Source organism: Notolepis coatsorum (assembly GCF_963971535.1).
Source record: "Notolepis coatsorum genome assembly, chromosome: 10".
In the NCBI taxonomy this organism is placed as follows: Eukaryota; Metazoa; Chordata; class Actinopteri; order Aulopiformes; family Paralepididae; genus Notolepis; species Notolepis coatsorum.
In genome coordinates this window covers 84,019,897-84,040,470 of record NC_140174.1, presented here as the reverse complement: position 1 = coordinate 84,040,470, position 20,574 = coordinate 84,019,897, and the positions used below count along the sequence as shown (strand labels likewise).

At 48.0% G+C, this 20,574-nt stretch overlaps 1 protein-coding gene across 2 annotated transcripts in view; it reads left to right on the top strand.

The window, feature by feature from the left end:
• The window catches only part of dpysl4 (dihydropyrimidinase like 4), a gene marked incomplete at both ends in the record, with an annotated part of 180,158 nt that overhangs the window by 107,672 nt on the left and 51,912 nt on the right, over positions 1–20,574 (top strand). The gene's annotated exons all lie outside the window — the stretch shown is intronic.

Sequence of the window (20,574 nt, the reverse complement as noted above, 5' to 3'; positions counted from 1 at the left end):
AGCCTACATTTAGTTATAATCAATAATATGCATTACTATGTGACACGGCAGTCTACCAACAGTTGCATATGATTAAAAAATGTCAACACTCACTCACCCCGTCTCTCGTTGTGCCTATCCGTTTTGTACCTGCATGCGAGAACAGCGGGGTCGTCTGGTTGGTTCGACTTTAATAGATCCCCATTGGAACAGGCGAGGCTCGCAACGGTAGCAGCAGACTGGGGATGCTCTTTGTGGTTCAATCAATAAAGTGTACTTTGTGTCAGTTCAATCAATGTTATCTCTCGTTGACTCGTACATCATAGAGGCTATCTACTAGAGCGCTATTTGAAATGGATGCACCGCACGTTGACCCGGAACCGTGTGCGCGCGGAAGAATACATTTCCCCATGGCTATACAAAGACGTCCGGGTCAGAGTTTATTGAGCTTAAAAACAATTGATATGCTATAGGCTATATACAATTAAAGAATGACATCATCAAGGCATGTAGATTTATAATATATATTTTTTTATAACTTTCTGTATTGCAGGAAAAATGTATTAGACATTACAGTTGCAGTATTGAAATTGAAAACTACGCTTTTGCGTAAAGGCAAACGCAGACAAAAACGTTGATTGGGGCAACACGAACACTAACACAACAATTGTATTCTAAAATAGAATAAAAACGATTTGCAAACTAACAAAAAATGTAGGCCTATCTGGCTTACAGGCGAATTCCCTTCCCAGAACATTGGGTCTCATTCTCCAAGGATTTACGAGTTACGACAAAAAGGGCTTTCTTTTAGGGCCTTTTCTCAGAAACTAACAAAATTACATGTAGGCCACACTAGGCCTATCTGGCTTATAACATTTTAATTATGGCGTGCTGCTGCTGACTTAAAATCAAATAGGCGAATTCCCTTTTGCTATAAGCCTTTTCTTAGATCAAATAAAATAGAATAAAAAAAACAAATAAAATAACCAGAACCTATTGCTGGCTCATAACGTTTTACTTCCTACGCGTTTTCGCAGCAGTGAAGCATGCAGCTGCCGAATTAAAATCGAATGTGCCAAGTGTCTCTCGACAACTTGCAAGGCGCATAAGTCTTGTGACCTTGTCCTCCCTGAGGCGACTTCGCTGCGCTGTTTTGATCCTGTTCTGCAGAGAGAACCCTCTCTCTGCTGGCACACTGGAGACGGGGATCAGGCAGGCTACCTTGGCCAGTTTGGCCCACTCTGGATAGATTTAGCTAAAATCCCTGATGAGGATTTCGCATGCCGTTGAAAAAGTCAAGCCTCCATAACCGCGGAGCGCTGTCATCATAGCAATGGCATCTCGTTGAGCGCTTGTGGCATCAATGAGAGGGGCTGTGGCTGGTGCTGACTCATCCTCGCTGGTCATTTCTTGGCCAAAATGACCAATAATGGTTCGGATGGCTGGTTCAGCATATTCCCGAAGCCCTGAGGGGACGGCGTGATAAATAATCATTGATTAATTTTTATGAAAAGCCAATAAACAACTTTAAACAACTTATTACATGGCATCGACAGCCTGATTAACTGAAAAGTAGGAAGGTTTAAATGTTATCCTGTTATTTTCATTATTATTGTTATTATGATTATTTTATTATGATTATTATTAATAAGAATAGCCATACATTTTCGCGATATAGGCGAGCATTTTAGGTTATTCAAAAATGATATACCTATTTAAAGAATGATGCTACGACTTTTGCAACAAACTAAATCAAATTGACTTCTACTTACCATCCTGTAGGGCTGGGCGATATGACGATATTATATAAATATCAGGTACAGTTCATTAACGATACACTTTTTAAACGTATCGTGGATATCGTGATGTTTTGCCCAAGAGGCTTTTGTTGCGTCAATCTGGTCCACACGTTGACACTTTTGAACAGCGCCGCCCCACACACACACTACTGCATCAAAAGTTACTACTTATGATAACAAAGGCATTCGTTTTGTGGCATTGACGTTATATAGTTACACTTTCAATAACATCAGCGTATTTACATAGCAACGACCGAGGTCGACCTAGATATAGCAAGCATTAGCCGTTCATATCTCAGCCCGTGCTGACTCCGTTGTGCCCATTCTGCGGTCTGTTAATAACGTTTTCAATCAGACAGATGTATGGAAAGGCTTTTATTATAACATCCGTTGCAGTAAAATCATTATGCCTCCAGTCGTTTAGTTTAGCAGAGCTAAACGTCGGCCGCGGCGAGCTACCGCTGCCATTGTTGTTTTCATTGAGCTCTCCAATGGCGGAAGTAAAAAATGAATACGCGCTTGCCGATTGGTGCTAAGAACAGCAGGGCGGGTGCAAGCGATGTGACGTAATTGGCAGACGCGACTGTCAATCAAAATGATTCTGTTTGCCGACTGAATGAATATAAACGTTATTAACAGATTGCAGCATAGGTACAATACAGTACAGCTCAATACAACAACAGTCAACAGTGGACTGGAGGATGCAGACCAGAGAAAGACTTTAGTCTTGTTTACATCAGGGTCCCCCATTTTCAATTCATCATATTTCATATCTAAATCATATAATATCTCATTGCTAAATATATGCAATATATAATCTAATAATCCAATAATCTAAATCTAATATATAATATAAAAATGCTAAATGCATGGGTATTTTATTTTGTCTTTAATGTTAGCTTGCAAACTCAAATACTGTCTTGGTAAGCCTCATAATGAATTGTTTGGGGAAAAAAAGAAAAACATTGTGATGCGTATCGTGTATCGCCGAAAGGTCAGAAAATATCGTGATATCATATTTAGGCCATATCGCCCAGCCCTACCATCCTGTGGGTATCGCGAGGGGTTCAGAAGGACGTCGAAGCAGTTAAGCAGATCCAGGGAATCTTCAGGTAATCGGTCGTGTAAAGCATCTATTAGATGTTGAATGTAGCGTGCTCGGGCACTTTTGAAAGCCTGAACGGGCCGGTCACCTGCATGTGTCAATTTCACATCCTTGTACATGCCTCCCATGGAATCTGTCTGGAACCTCTCTTCTTCTGGACCTGGGGCATGTAGTAACTGTGTGAGTGCCGCGACTGATGCGTGAACCATTGGTCGGATTGCGGCCAGATTGACGTCCTCTTTCTGGAAAACCAAATTCAGTTTGGTCATCACCGGTAGCACTTCAGCCAGTGCGTGAGTCAAGGCGATGAAGGAGTACGACTGGATTTGACCCAGGATGCCTTGGGCTTGGGCATTTCCTCCCACAGCCTCTTCATTTAGCTCCATCACCTGAGCAGGCCAGTTACTTTTGATACCCTCCACTGCCCTGTGCAAGGATAGCCAGCGGACAGCGCACGGCTGCTTTAGGCTTGTCATGTCTTCATTGCTGAGCGCTGCTGCCATTTGACGGAGGCGATTGGTCCTGCTGGCTGAGTGCTTGTAATAGGAGTACACAGAGGCAATTGTGCGCTTGTAGGCTCCTACCTGGTCCACAGCTTTAGCAGCATCTAGCGCGGCCAGCGCAGCTCGGTGGGCACCACAGTGCACCTGAATGGAAAACGCACTCTCTCTCTTCAGAAGAGCACCAACTCCACCACGCTTCCCCATCATTACACTGGCCCCATCCGAGCCCAGGCCAGTGATGCGGGACAGCGCCACATCCCTCTCGTGGAACACCTCGGCCACTTTGTCAAATATACACTGTGCGGTCCCGGACTGCACATCATAATTGCCCAGAAAACACGTCTCAACTCTTCCTTTTTTTCTAACTTGACGTATACAATCAGCTTCTTGTTCACCGTGATATTTACAGTCTCATCAATTATAATACCAATGAAGTCACTCCCCTTTAGCTTTTCATCCAGCTGTTTCATCACAACGTCTTCCAGCGCCCTTTCCATGTCATCAACGGAGTCGCTGTGCCGGTAAATGCCGGCACACGTGACAAAATCTGGAGCCTTAAGTTCTCTCAGTAGGTCAGTCAACCCTACATACTGATGACATGCGATGTCATTTTTGGCCATGTGAAATACAACTTGTAGCTGAGAGCACAGCTTCTTGTTGGACGTTTCATTCGCTTTATCACAGTGGCCTTGCATTGCGTTTTGCTGCTGCGTTAGGTAGACGGCTGATATGTGGTCACTACACTGACTGTGCTCAGTGAGAGCCGAGATTCTCATATTCGTTGCTCCTCTTGTGAATCCATTCTTCCTCCCCGATTTCTCGCATTTTTCGCAAAACATTTTTTCTTCTGCATTTATAATGTCGCACCTCAGCCACGAGAATTTAACTTTCCACTCGGGCCTGAACGCTCGACATTTTTGTTTCTTTTCCGCGGGAGGAGCCACCACGGCATCAGCGTCAGCGGTCTCTGTGACTTCAAGTTCAGAAGATTCATCTTCGTTGTCATTATTAGACCTGCTTGTGCTTGGTTTCGTGAAATATTTACTAAGCTTAGCTTGTTTCGCCATCTCTCTCTCTTCCTCGTATACCTGTTTGTCGTTATGGTGGCCAGAGCGTGCAGGCTAAAAAAAAAGAAAATTAAGTTTCACATCTGAGCGGCGCCATCCTATCAGAGTGAAGCAACAATGAAACTGAAAATGGAATTATTGTTTTGTTCATCGCATAGGCTATTTAATTTTAGCCGATTTTAATACAATTCAAATAATAAAATTGTGCTTAGAGGAATTATTTTCACCGGACATTAAGAGCGGAGAGATTTAAATATTCGGACTTCAACATATTTTGCCGGTCAAATACCGGTAATTACCGGCTAACGGAAACGCTGGTATGGAATACGAGGCAGTCCAGTATTATTAGCTGAGTCCAGTACTAACACAAGCGACACATCTTCAGTGTTTACCAAAACACACAAAAACAGAAAGGTCCCGAGTCCAGGAAAATGCGAGGAAAAAACAGAGCATCCAAAAAAGTATGTTTCCAAAAACTCACCAAGGCGCAATTGCGCAAAACGATCTACGAGGCACAGATCCACGGATGGCAGAGAGGAGCAAGAGCGGCGACTTCCAAAGACGTTCTGGAGAAACGGAATAATATCAGGTAATTAACATTACATATCTCTTGTTGTGGAATGAACACAACATTATGCATTTAAACCGATACAGATATTTTCCGATATCACATTTTAATGCCAATATCGGTAGGCCGATAATATCGGACATCCCTACTTTTAACCTGTTAAGCTGTAGCCCTATTTTCAGAAACGTTGCCTAAAGGTACATGCCTAAGTAAATGGAAGATTGCTCCACTTCTACAAGGTCAATTTGCATGTTCTTGGTATCTAGGAACATCTAGGGACCTGGGGTATGTATTCCCAGTGTCAGAAATATTGTGTCTGTTACTAGGCTTGAGTAAATTGTAATACAAAAAAGGAGAATATAAATGATAAATTCCAGATTTTGCATCTGTGTCGGTGAATAACATAAGGTTATGTATATAACCAAGTTCTATGAGTTATGGTGACGCTCAGCATCATACTGCACTGTACTTCACTTCGTGCCCGAGCACTGAATAAAAAATTCCACCATGTACCTTTACATCCCAACATTCGTCTGGCCACACCCCCATCCGCTTACCTTCATAAGCAGGTGTGTGGTCACCTACTCGCCTCCTTCCCAAACTTTCACCACAAGGCGAGATCAAGGGCCGCAGCGGCGTCTGATGCTGAGCATCACCATAACTCATAGAACTTGGTTATATACATAACCTTACGTTCTATTTCGTTATGGATCTCGCTCAGCATCATACTGCACAAGGGAGGCTGAGCGAGAGCCATAGCCCGACAAATGTACCCTGTTGAGGCCCCCCACAACCATCAGACCGGGGAGGGCCGAGCCCCCCCGACCCTCCCTAATGGAGGATACCCCCCTATTGGAGGCTTACGGGAGGGAGACGGATCCGACCGTGCGAAGAGGAACTCAAGCAACCCAACGCACAGGGTGAGCAGACCGTGGCTTGACCCCACGACTACACACACGCACAAGCCGCATGCCACCAGGGAACGAACGGAAGGAACAACCTCGTTACTGCCCCCAAAATCACGGGGTCAAGGCTGTAGCAGCGGAGCGCGAAGGAAGACCCAGACCCACCGAAGGGACTGGATCCCCCGGAAAAAGGGGGCCCGGAGAGGTCAATGACGCCAGGCATCAAGACCCCACCAGGCGGTCACTCAGTGACACCCCCCCCACATCGCCAGCGTATTCGGACAAGGCCCCTCCAAGAGCGGGCCCTTTCCCCCCAATAGCACACCGCCTGGCACACTGACCCTGCAGAACAGGCAGTCAGCATGGCCGTAAGCACTCAAAAAGGTTAACCAACGGAAGCAGGCAGCGCACCGGGGAAACCAGGCAGCAGGCTGTAACCTGAGCCTGGAACACTGCGGACAAGACAGGCGCCAAAGGAGTCAGCTGAAAACAGCCCCCCCGGCGGAAGGGGCGTATGCTGGCGTTGTTGATCACCATGACAAAGCCTCCATCAAAAAAAAACCACCCAGAGGGGTCGAGGCAGAGAAGGCTGACATGATTGGCAGACGTCATGAACGTGCAGGGGCACACTCAACCGGGCAACCCGGGAGTTGACACTGCTCCAACATACCAGGGAATCAACTACCCTCTCGGTACAGACGGTGGTTGTTCCTATAACCCCTCAAGAAAAAAGGGTTATCCCAGGCCTACGGTATCAACAAAACTTTACTTCGGACCGGGCCCGGCGGCTCGGGAAGCACACAGGGTTACCAGAGGAGGTCCAGAAGACCACCCCAACAGCCCCCTCTTCGCCATGCGTGAGAGAGGAGCAAAGAAAGGAGAACCAGCCCCTTATGATAGTGACGGGTACAAAAGAGTACCCAACAAGGGTCTCCATAACACCTAACCCTGTGACACCCGGGCCGACCCGGCATTTTTCCCCCTGAAAAAAGCCCAAGTCCCTCAGGGTACCAGAACAGCAGATCTGCATCCCCGGCGGACAACGGGTTAACTGACCTGGACCAGCGTGACCAGAACCAGTCCCGTGCCCTAACCACGCCGACATGCCTACTCCAGGAGAAGGGGCAGATATGCGTGTTGATCTAAAACATGAAAAGAGGGCGCCACCCAGACGGGCCGGTTTGAACCGTGCTCGGTGGCCCACCCCAAGGGCGTGAGACCCCTCTACCTATGTTCTGATCTATTCCGTTAACATCCCCCAGATATGAACGAGAATTCATCGAGACAACCTAGTAAACTGGCACTCGGAAGAGACAAAACTCCATCCCAGTTGCCCTATAAAAACGCTGTTTTAATAACAAGCAACCAAGGCGCACTTAGCCCCTGCGTGATTCCCATCAGAAACACCCAGAGCCAGCACTTACATACGTGTCGAGACCCAAACACATCAATGGATAGTCTAGCAAGACACCAAACATTGTTCCTCCAAGTCGCCTGGGAGAACGACAAGGAGCCGTCGTGCTTCATGTTCCTTCCTCTTTTTATTCAAAAAAGAAAGAAACACAGACTGACATGAATCCCACGTGACGCAGCTGAGGGTACATTTTTTTTACATTTTTACATCCCACCACCCTCGCCACAGGGAGGAGACGGAAATCCCCAGAGAGACTTCCCACGCGAGCTGTATAGATTGAAAATAATATATTGCAACATTGAGCTATGTAACACTTGGTTTAGGGCTCTCCGAGGAGGAGGCACTGAACCAATACACACGCAACAATCGAATTGAATCGAATACACACACAATAGAGCAGAACTCCTTTTTGAAGTTCTACTCACCTTGACAATCTAAGGAGGAGGCTCTGAAACTCTGAGGAGGCTCCCTCACAGGGAAGGAGAGTCCGAACTCACAGAAGACACTTCTCCCCGAGGAGGAGCTTCGTGAGGAGGATCCATAACATGGACCTGAACAACCCACGGAAGTCTTACCAACAGAGACGCGCTCAGTGACGTACTCTATGGCGGGGGAATTTCCATGGTGCACACGCCCAATCTTCCAGGGCGTGGGACCAGGAAACTCCCCCCCCCCCCCCCCCCTCTTACCCTGTAACGTGCAGAACAGCAACGTGACAGGAACCTTGAAGGACAGGAGGTTTTAACCCCTGACCAATCAGAAAAAGGGGAGGAAAGGATTACCAGTTCACCCCTTTACGACCCCACACCCATGATACGATGTAATGACAAGTAGAGCATGACACAGTCATAGCCCGCTACATGAAGCATTGAACAGCCTCACATAGCTCATGTTATGCTATCTGATTTTTACTAAGGAAAAAACACAGAACAGAGAGGGCCCCCTTTAAGAGCCCCGGTACCAGACTTACATATGTGCTTCTGTGGGCCAAACCTAACCCAGTTATAGATCACAAGACACACACAACCCTTCATCACAACAAAAAATGGCAAAAGTACACAGAATACAGAATCCTCGATTATGTATTGGCCACAGGCCTTGCTAAGCACACATGATAAGTGACCAAACAATCTTTTCTTTAGGAAAAAATTGTTTCTCAAGCGGAAAGCACAACCCCAGCAATTAAGCAGAGGGTTACATCGTATCCCCACAAACACAGTGACACAATATATTGTAACAACATGTCTGAGAGGAGGGTGGGGAAGCCCCAGGGAAACCGGGGGGACCACCCCTCCTTCCTTACCCTTGATACGACCAAGTTGAACAGGTAACCCTGTTAATATGTGAACACACTGTTCATTGTCATTACAGGCTGAGAAAAGAATTCATTCCTCAATCACATGTCACTAAGCATAGCTTCATAGGTTAATTAACCCCCTTAGTTGTGAGTTCACGTTACATGAACACACAGTGACAAGACAATTCACACACAACACGCGTCGTATCCTCAATGTATTGCAGCAACACACATCGTTATCGGAAAACATCGTTATTACAAAACATTTAGAAGGGAAGGAAAGAAGAAGTGTTTAAAGTCCGGTCGGGACCTTCCTACCCTGAGCGCAGGCCAAGAGAACTGCAATCTGGCTAACGGGACACCGAAGTTGAACACAGCATCTCCTGTGTTGGCGACGAGGGTAGCGTCGCTGCGCCACCCAGCCGCTACATTTCTCCATGTTGACGCAGTCCTCGCTGGCAGGGCTCCCGGTGTAGGTTCGACTAACATCCTCTGTCAAAGATGACGTCGTAGTCAGAGTGTTTAAGGCATGTTATAGTCATAGAAAACGTTCAACAGTGTAGCATTAAGCTAACAGCCGTCCGACTGATAGCAACAAGCTAACGTTTACTAGCCTGATAAACACAGCGAGCTAGCGCCGCAGCTAACAGCTGACTGGCTAACACAGTAGGTCACAACTAGCATGCCAGCTAAGCAGCTATCCGACTGATAGCAACAAGCTAACATTTACTAGCCTGGTAAACACAGCGAGCTAGCGCCGCAGCTAACAGCTGACTGGCTAACACAGTAGGCCACAACTAGCACGCCAGCTAAGCAGCTATCACCTGAACTGTACACAACGACATAACAAGCCACACTTCAGACAGGCCGCTGTCCAAGTCCCTCCCCTAAGAGGGAAAAGAAAAAGAATGTCAAACACAGTTTTCAACGGTGATCCAGACATACAGCGGGGCCAGCACAATTCCCATTTCGGGCTGCAGCCGACTTTGAGCATGGAACTCCCGATAAAGAAGATCCTATGCCCACATTTCCTCGTTAGGGTGTACTTTCATTTTTATGTGAAAGGTGGGGCCTGCACGGGACAGAGAAGCATCCGCTTGAGAATCCTGGGTTCACCAGGACCTGGTCGCGGCCCACTAGATTGACCATCATGGGCGTCATACCAAGATCCTCCGACCGCCGTTTAAGCCGAGCAGAGGACCCCAGCCTGGAGTCGGCGTTTCGGAAATTGTCAGCTAACCCCCACAGCATCAACAACAACCAGAGCATTAAAACCTCTGGGTGGAGCAGCGGACATTGCGCTCGTCACCAACGCAAGAGACACCGGGTTCGACTCCGGCTGTCGGCTTTGCCTCCGGCTTGGCCCAGCCGTCATACTAACTCAATTGGCAGAGTTAGCAGGTGGAAGTCGATGGGTGGTAATCTGGACGTTGTGGAAAGCGACTCCTACAGGTCGGTTGGGGACGCCTGCACAGCAGAGACAGGAAATGGTGGGGGTAGTGTGAGCCTCCCACACGTTACACCTCGCCAATGAGAGTCCGCGCTGGCAGGTGAAAAGATGTGACAGGCTGCCTCCTCGTGTATCGGAGGGGACACGTGATGCAAGGCTTCTATCCTCCCTACAACCGGCCAGTGGGGGGCATATACGAGCAACGTTCAAGACAGGGGAGGGGAGAATTGGCACAGTGGAATTGGGATGGGAGAAAAATAGAAAAAGTGGATCAAAAAATTTCATTTAGCAATGTCTGTGGGAACCCTGTGGTTGGTTGGTGTGGTTTTAAAAGACATGATGGTTGGTTGGTGTGGTTTTAAAAGTCATGGGGGTTGGCTGGTGTCGTTTTAATGTAGGCAGGTTAGATGGTGTACTTGTAATAGGCATGATGGTTGGATAGTGTAGTTTTAAAAGGCATGGTGGTTGCATGATGTAGTTTTAATGTAGGGAGGTTGGATGGTGTAGTTTTAACTCAAGCACTTTAATAAACTATCAGCCTATCTAGCCCATTAGCAAATGCAATCACGTATAGGATCACAAGAGGATCAAAAGGATCAGCTGCCTCAGCTCTGACAGCAGATGCTGTTGCCCGCAGGCCATAATGTTGTTCTACTGCTGGTGACCTTTGAACTGGCACCATGTATATGAGCATCAGCAATGAGGAACAGTTTGTGAATCACCCAGATTCACAAACAGTTTTTTTGTGACAATAGCGATAGAAACAATAGAGAAAAATCTCTATCGATAGACATTTTTCTCTTGTGCCACGATATATATGGTAATATGGAACAGCCCTATGAGCTGGTATTACAGCCTCCCTAGACAATGAAAAAGGCTCAACAGGAGAAACATATGAAGGACGCCAAGACCTCAGAGTTGAAACAAAAAGAGGGCTTATTCAGAAACAAAGAAAACATCTTCAAAGTGACAAACAAAAAGGATTGGAGATCCCAGCCAAACAGAACAAAAGATGGGGAAGCAACTGGGCCAGCCACACAATGGGCGGTGCGAACCCAGCACTTCCCCCTGAACTACCAAAACAGTGGAGACTAAACTAAAGAGAGAGAGAGAGAGAGAGAGAGAGAGAGAGAGAGAGAGAGAGAGAGTCATCCTCAAGTATCCTTCACCCTGGTTGATTTAATTGACTCCAGGTGTGTCCCTGGAGAAGGCAGGTAGAGGAGAGAAATGGAGACAGAGAGAGAACAAGACACACACACAACCAGGCTGTAGGCAATAATACACATACAGGGCAGTAACAGCAGTTATGTAATAATAATAATAATACAACTGTATTTGTATAGCACCTTTCATACAGAAACTGCAGCTCAAAGTGATTCACAACAGAAAAAAGACAGGCATAAAATGAGGACATAAAATGCAGACATAAAATCACAGTTTTTCACACTAACATCCCAACAGGCCACCTTGTTTATGTAATGTATAAGATATCTTTTTATTAATCCCTCACGGGGAAATTCAAGTGACATACACATACAGCTCATCGTCTCATTAAACAGTCATCATTTCACAATCATTATATTTTTACAGTAATAACGGCACAACATAAATTCAAACAGGCATGTACATTTGAATAAAAATAAGGAAGTTCCAGGCACTCTTCTTGTATATAAAAAAGGCTTTAATAAATAGCTTAGTTCATATTAGAACCATTAAAAAACCACCAACATGTTTCGGCCTCTCTATCGGCCTTCTTCATGGCATACAGACATACAAATGAGTAACCAGAGCTATATACAAGGTGGAGGCTGTGCTAATTGCTCTATTGAGCTCAGGTGTGTGTACCTAGTCAGCCTGAGGTCTAGCTGTCACAATAGTATGTGCCTCTAGACACCAGAGGTCCTCCAACATCTAGAGACCAAAACAAGCATAAATCATCATATATACAATTTTAAACTAGAAAGGCAAAACACCAACACAAATTATTCCCATATTTACAAAAAGGACACCATATCTATAGTATCATTTATCCCTGGATATGACATGGCTTTAAGTCTATATATCCAGCGACTCTCTAGTTGGTTTAGTGCTCTCTCCCTATCCCCTCTTTGAGGATTGAGGGGGGCATGGTCGATTCCTAGAGCTGTAAAAGAAATAGAACTGTCAGCATGTTTATCCATAAAATGTTTAACTATAGCATAATCACAGTTTAGAACCTTAGCTGCATATTTATTCTCACTGAGGCGGTCCTGTAAACGCTGTTTGGTGCGGCCAACATAGAAAGCATCACATCAAGAACAACACAATATATAAATAACATGGGTAGTTTTACAGTTTATAAAATGTCTCGTTGTGTATACCTGCTGTGTTCTGGGTTGGGTAAAGCCCTTACATTTCATTACAATTTCACACTGTTTACAGTGGCCTCACTGAAACGTTCCATTAGGGACTTTAGGTAGCCATGTGGTTCTTTCCTCAGCTGGTAAGTGGCTGTGTACTAATCTGTCCCCTAGAGTAGGAGCTCTCCTAAAGGAACACACTGGGGGCTTCTTTCAGTGTTTCATCACATTTGATGATGTCCCATTTCCGTTTGATAATGTTCCGTATAGCGGGAGCTAGGGGTGGACGGTATAAACGGTACACGGTATAAACGGTATGAATTTGCTCTACGGTATGGATTTTGACTATACCTTGTAACCGGTAGAGCAGCTCTAAAATAGCAATGACGTCATGTAACCACAGCGCGACTATTTCACTCGCATTTGCCCCTAAAAATAGATAGAATTAGTCATAGATAATAGATATGTGCAAACTGGAAAAAGTTATTTAGGAGGCTTCGCGCAGTGGGCGTGTCAACACGCAATTGTCATTTCATAATAAACACATATCACCGCGGCGCACAGCAAGTTTCAATTTCAGTTCCTGGCATTTTTAACCAGTGGAGAAAGGTAAGATATTTCCCTATCGTTTTTCTTATATGAATTATTCTACGTTAATAAAACATACCTGGTGATCAACTACAGTTTGCTGTGAACATTATGATGTGTAGTGTTCTGACGGCTGGGCAGCGCGAGCTGGATGTTGGATTTTGCGCGAAGCATATGCAGCTGCAGAGCCGCAGAATCCACCATAACCCACCCATCTGTACCGGCACCGTGCAGTACTCCAATTCAGCCATTGGCAATTCAGCTGTTGGGTGGGGGGCGCTGTTGAGCGGTCCCCAGATAGAGCCTTAAAACAGCTGAATCTGCTGCTCTGCAGCGACATACTCTTTGCAAATAAGTCGTTGCGAGGTGGAGAGAGTCATCACGCAAACCCACGATAATGTTGCCGTCTCTCTCTGCCAAATTTCTCAGTTCTTCGCTTGATATAATTAATACAAATGTCTAATATAACGGAATTCGTTAGCTCATAAAAATGTGATTATAACAGACTGCTGTTTATTAATGTTGGGCGACTGCCCACAGACACCCATTTGATTTAAAGTCGGCAGCAGCACGGAGTCTCTGGACTTATTTTATTTGGAATATAATATACTATACGCAAAAGTAGCCTAGTTTTAAGTTAAAATATTATAAATCTACATGCCTTGAGGATGTCATTATTTATATAGCCTGCCTATCAGGCAAAAAAAATATTCTAACGGAAACACTGATACCGTGATATATACCGTTACCGTCTATGCTTCAAATTATACCGTGATATAAATTTTAGACCATACCGTCCACCCCTAGCGGGAGCCTCTGTACTGTATCTAGTGCAGAAATAGACCTGGTCATTCTTAGGGCTAGTGGTGGGCTTCCTGGTTAAAAGTGATTGGCGTTCTAGGGTGCTGGCCTTGGAGAGAGCTGAATCTAGGATCTTAGGGGAGTAGTTACGCTCCCTAAAGCGGGTATACATCTCTCTGCTCTGAGTTTCGAAATCCCTGTCATTGTCACATATTCTACGGAGCCTTTGGAATTGTCCAAACGGTATGTTCTCTATCAGACTATCTGGATGGAAGCTATTAGCATGGAGTATGGTGTTTTTGTGTGTGTCTTTGCGATAGATAGTACTGTGTAAAATAGCCCCTAGTATCTTTACTGATTGTAAGATCTAGGAAGTTGATTTTATTTCTATCGTATTCCAAAGACAGTTCCACATTTCTATTTGTGCTGTTCAGATATGAAATAACACCAACTCCTCCTCTGTTCCATTCCACCATAAAATCACATCATCTATCTAGCGAGCCCACCAGATTAATTTGTCGCTGTATGGATTAGGTGGATGAAACACAAAATCTTCTTCCCACTTGCCCATATACAGACCCGCATAGGAAGGACTAAAACAAGCTCCCATGGCACATCCTTTCACTTGTTTGAACAGATTATCCTGAAATAAAAACACATTGTTTTTTTTTTTTGATCGACTTTTTCTCCCATTTTTCTATATTTTCTCCCATCCCAATTTCGTATCATCCAATTCAACCCTCCCCTGTCACGGACGCTGTTTCTTGCCTCCCACAAGCCGGCTGCAATGTGGACTAAGTCATACATAGCACAAGTCCCCTCCGGTACTTGAGGTAACAGCAGTCGCATCTTTTCACCTGCGCAGCTCGATCTCTCAGTGGCGAGGAGTAACGTGTGGGAGGCTCACGCTGCCCCCGACACTTCCTGATTCTACTGCGCAGGCGCACCAACCGACCTGTAGGAGTCGCTGTCCACAACGCCCGATCCCCACCCATCAGTTTCCCACCCCCTAATACGGCCAATGTGTATTAGTACGGACGACCAGCCAAACTGAAAAATAAAAACACATTGTTATAGAGTGTCCATTCTGTGAGGTTTACAAGGAAATCTGTGGGTGGTTCTTGTGGCTGTGGGCGTTTGTCCAAATAGTGTCTTAAGGCAGCCGAACCTTGTCTGTGGTCGATTGATGTATACAGCGCTGTGACATCCATCACCGCTAATAATGCATTCGGGCCAATGTTGTTATGTCCCTTGATTTTAGTAAGGACGTCCGTAGTGTCTTGTATATAAGCCGGGAGGGATGGAAGCAACGGCTTGATGTAGAAGTCCACATACTTCGAAATGGGCTCTGTGAGGGAGTCATTTCCAGAGATGACAGGTCTTCCTGGTGGATTTGTAAGGCTCTTATGGACTTTGGGCAACATGTAGAAAGATGGTATACGGGGATTGGGTTTAAAAAGGAACTTAAACTCCTGTTCTGAGATCAAATCTTCTGCTTTGGCTTTAGAAAGCAGCTCTTTTAGTTCACCCGTTAGTGTCAATAGGGGATTCCTAGCTAAGAGGAGGTAATGGGTAGGGTCCTGTAGCTGTCGATAAGCTTCCTTAGTGTATTGTTCAATACCCCAAACCACAACTCCTCCTCCTTTGTCCACTCTTTTGATCACTATGTTTTTGTTGTCAGATAATTCTTTCAATGCTTCACGTTCTACTTTTGTCAGGTTATGTTTACTAGAGGTTGTGCTTTTAGCAAGGAGATTCTCTATCTCATAACTGACTTTCTTCTCAAAAGTGTTCAGTGTGGGATTCTGCACAGTGGGACAGAAGTGAGACTTAGGTTTGAACGGGGTGGGGCGGTGGCTATCTATACCAGACTGAGTAGAAGTTGCCAGTGTGGGAGATGCCTTGTACCATGCCTTTAAGTGGAGGTTTCTATAAAAACTAAACAGGTCTATTTTTAAGTCAAAGTCATTCACTTGATTGGTTGGGGCAAAGGTAAGTCCTTTAGATAAGACTTTTGTGTGTGTATCAGGCTACGTTTAGACGAGCGTTTTGGGATGGAAGTCTGAACAGAAACCGCAAAAGTCGTCTTGCGGTTTCACTTTTAATTTTGCGTTTAGACGAGCGTTTTGGGGTGGAATTCTCCGTGCAGACGAGGCTGTAACAACTCGAGACAACGGAGCCCCGCTGTCACACGATTGGCGCATATGTCACATGACGTGCTGTGAAGACCCGCCCTACTCTGCCTCTGATTCGCAGAGTGTGGGTGGGGAATGTGATTGGACCAAAGCAGAGTCACTCACACACAGTGGGTCCAGTCATAATAGTTGTGATAGCCGCGGGACAGATTCTTGTGTATTTAAAAGTACTGCCAATGTAGCCTTCAGGTGATCGCCATGGATAGAATCAGACATGCTTTGTTTACGCTTCTAGGCTACTGGCGCATGCCTGTGATGTAAGCAGTAGGCACGACGAGAGCCTTGACGACCCTTTCGTCATCGTTTTATGCGGTTTGACAGTTTAGACGAGAGCGCAAAGGTTTACCGTTTCTAGGAATTCCACCCTGGAAGGTGGTCTCACTTTTTTACGGTTTCACCCCGTAAAAACGCAGTTTCCGTATAAACGAAAGGCACATCTGAAAAAATATTTTTGCGGATTCACCTGCTAGCGTTTCCGTCTAAACGGGGCCTCAGAGAGCGCTGTACCTGGTTAATCACAGTTGCTGACTTCGACTCCGGGTGTAATAGTCTCGAGGTGGATTTCTTTCGTCCCCGCCTCGTCCTCTTCTTCCTCGGTATCCTCTGTTGGTTAGCCGATTGTCCCTTTTGAACGGGAAAGACGTTGGTCTAAAAAAAATTCAGTAGGTTGGTGTTGTGCATCAGAGTCATCGTCACTTGTGAGGTTGAACGACACTGTGCGGTATCCTCTGCGCTGGGGTTCCTGGTCACGTTGGGGTGTTGGTCTATGCCAGGCCTACACCTTCTTCTCTGTGTAGTCCTTCTCGTCCCTTTGGAATTTGCGGATCTTCTCCTGTTTGAGTGTTTGATTAAACTTGTTAAGATAGTCTTTCAATTTAGTTTCCAAACGTGTCAATTCTGGGTCCCCATTAAGGGCCGTCAGCCATGAGGCGAGTCGGCCCGGCAGGTGGCTGGTGGGCTGATGAAGCCTATACCGCCGCGGTATAGAATTAGCAGCGACTGGCAACATTGTTGCTGTTTTTTCTGTCAAGAATGATGTTGGGTGGTGGGGCCTTAGGGCCAGCCGACGTCAAAACATCACGCAAGGTTTTGAGGTTATTCAGCTTTTGACCTAGCCGCAAGCTATAACCGCAGGGAGGGCTAGGATGCTGTCAACGGTTGTTCACAGGCATTTTTGGTTGGAGCTCTCTCCCCTTGAGGGGTCTCCTCCTCAGGGCTCCCCCCTCCGTGGGTGGACCTTGGTCTGCCCATGGAGGCGTGGGCGGTATTTGACCTGGGCTCCATGCTGCCCCACACCGCGCAGCCAGAGGTGAGAGCACAGCCTCGCCAGCGGCTGCGGCGAGGCCCCCGGCCAGCAGCCATGTTTCCCCCGCCTGAGATACCCTGGACACAAAGAAGACAGGTGATCACAAGGCCGACAGCCTCGGCGGCCGAGGGATCGACTACATTAGATAAGCACGCCCTAAAAAACCGTTGCCGTCTAGCTGTGTCTAGCACGCTCTCCGGTCACTCCCCCCCCCCCAACGCTAGCGGGACACAGGGCTCTGATTTGTTCCCTTTGGCTGCGGGCCGCGTGTTTTCAGTGAAGCGCAAGCGGCCCCACGTTTCGCTTCTCATGGTGACAGGGGCTGACACCCAGTTGCTAGCTAGGCCTGGGTCTGCCTGTGAGAATGCTGTGCTGTCAAGCGGCTCCCACGCCACACGTTCTGCGTCTGTGTTTGGAGAGCCTGGTGTTGTGTCTGTTGACGGAAAAGGTTGTCAGCGGGGGAACTCGAGGCCCAGGAGGTCGCAGCGTGAGTTCCCCCAGCCCCGGCCTCGCCAGGCCGGGTATCACGTTAGGTTTACCGTTTCTAGGAATTCCACCCTGGAAGGTGGTCTCACTTTTTTACGGTTTCACCCCGTAAAAACGCCGTTTCCGTATAAACGAAAGGCACATCTGAAAAAATATTTTTGCGGATTCACCTGCTAGCGTTTCCGTCTAAACGGGGCCTCAGAGAGCGCTGTACCTGGTTAATCACAGTTGCTGACTTCGACTCCGGGTGTAATAGTCTCGAGGTGGATTTCTTTCGTCCCCGCCTCGTCCTCTTCTTCCTCGGTATCCTCTGTTGGTTAGCCGATTGTCCCTTTTGAACGGGAAAGACGTTGGTCTAAAAAAATTTCAGTAGGTTGGTGTTGTGCATCAGAGTCATCGTCACTTGTGAGGTTGAACGACACTGTGCGGTATCCTCTGCGCTGGGGTTCCTGGTCACGTTGGGGTGTTGGTCTATGCCAGGCCTACACCTTCTTCTCTGTGTAGTCCTTCTCGTCCCTTTGGAATTTGCGGATCTTCTCCTATTTGAGTGTTTGATTAAACTTGTTAAGATAGTCTTTCAATTTAGTTTCCAAACGTGTCAATTCTGGGTCCCCATTAAGGGCCGTCAGCCATGAGGCGAGTCGGCCCGGCAGGTGGCTGGTGGGCTGATGAAGCCTATACCGCCGCGGTATAGAATTAGCAGCGACTGGCAACATTGTTGCTGTTTTTTCTGTCAAGAATGATGTTGGGTGGTGGGGCCTTAGGGCCAGCCGACGTCAAAACATCACGCAAGGTTTTGAGGTTATTCAGCTTTTGACCTAGCCGCAAGCTATAACCGCAGGGAGGGCTAGGATGCTGTCAACGGTTGTTCACAGGCATTTTTGGTTGGAGCTCTCTCCCCTTGAGGGGTCTCCTCCTCAGGGCTCCCCCCTCCGTGGGTGGACCTTGGTCTGCCCACGGAGGCGTGGGCGGTATTTGACCTGGGCTCCATGCTGCCCCACACCGCGCAGCCAGAGGTGAGAGCACAGCCTCGCCAGCGGCTGCGGCGAGGCCCCCGGCCAGCAGCCATGTTTCCCCCGCCTGAGATACCCTGGACACAAAGAAGACAGGTGATCACAAGGCCGACAGCCTCGGCGGCCGAGGGATCGACTACATTAGATAAGCACGCCCTAAAAAACCGTTGCCGTCTAGCTGTGTCTAGCACGCTCTCCGGTCACTCCCCCCCCCCCAACGCTAGCGGGACACAGGGCTCTGATTTGTTCCCTTTGGCTGCGGGTGGAAGCGGCTGAAGGTTCCCATGTCAGTACTGGGGGACCTCGTCCTCTGGGGAGGGCCTGGGGTCACACATCACGGTCTTCACCGACGCCTCCCTCACGGGATGGGGGGGGGGCGTGTCGGGCCAACGCAGTAGGGGGCAGCTGGCAAGCCATGCTGCCCGGTCTGCACTACATTCAATGTGTTGGAATTGAAGGCAGTCCTTCTGGTCCTCAAACGGCTCGGTCACCTTGTGGTGGGCAAGCATGTTTTGATCAGGACGGACAACGCGACGTCAGCGTCGTATATTGACAGACAGGGAGGAGTGCGCTCCCCCCGTCTGCACCGGGCGGCGGTCGAGCTCTGGCTATGGGCGTTTCTCCATCTGCGCAGCCTGAGGGCTCTCCACATCCCCGGCAGGGAGAATGTGGGTGCAGATGTGATGTCGCGGGGCGGTCCTCACCCTGACGAGTGGGGATTACGTCCAGACATAGTCGGACAGGTCTGGGACCGATTCCGTGGCCACCCCGGGATTCTGTACGCATTCCCCCCCATACACCTGATAGCTCAGCTGTTGGGGCGGGTATGTCGGGAGCGCAGGACTTGATCGGGCCGGGGCTCAGCTGTGTGGTTCCCGGCCCTGATTCAGCTCTTGGTGGCCCCGCCGTGGCCTGTTCCGTGGTCACCGCGGGCCCTCTCTCAGGCACACGGAACTCTGTTCTGCCTCCTGTTCTGGGGAAGCCTCTAGGCTTGGCTGCTGAAAGTGTGAATCTGGTGGGGATGCATCTTGACTCTTCTGCGGTTAACGCCATCCGGTACGCGCGCGCTCCGTCCACTACCGCGGCTTACGCTGGGAAGTGGCGTATGGTCGAGTGTGGGGGCAGAACATTGTTCATCCACCCTCTCGTGAAACGTTTCCTGCTTGGTGCTCGGCGTCTCAAGCCTGTGGAACGTTCTCTGTCTCCGAGTGGGACCTCCAACTGGTCCTGGGCCGGTTGTCGGAGGCCCCATTTTGAGCCTCTTGAGCAGGCGCCATTGGATCGACTGTCTTTAAGACCGCGTTCCTTTTGGCCATCACCTCCGCTAAGCGCTTCCGATCAACTGTTTGTTTGTTACGGTGGCCCTCGCGCGGGTGAGGCGCTGTCCAATCAGCACCTGTCACTTTGGTTGTGCGAGGGCGTTGCCCTTTGCTATACATTGGCTGGACACGTCCCCCCCCCCGGGCTGCTGCCCTGTTAGGGGGGTCCTCGGTGGAGGACATTGGTGCTGCTGCCTCCTGGTCCTCCCCGGGTCCTTTCGTTAAGTTTTTCCTCGTGGACATGACTGGGGGTTCTGTCTCCCAGGCGGTTCTGAGGTCTGGGACCTCTCCTGCGTCCCGCCATTTGGTGGGCTAGCAGGGGTGTGTGGGTGTGGACCACGGAGTGCTGTGTCGCACGTGGTCCCGCCTGTGCTGTGCGTTCAGGGGCGCACTTTGGTGGAGTTGACTGCCTCCCCCCCTTCGTTAGGACGGGCGGGTGG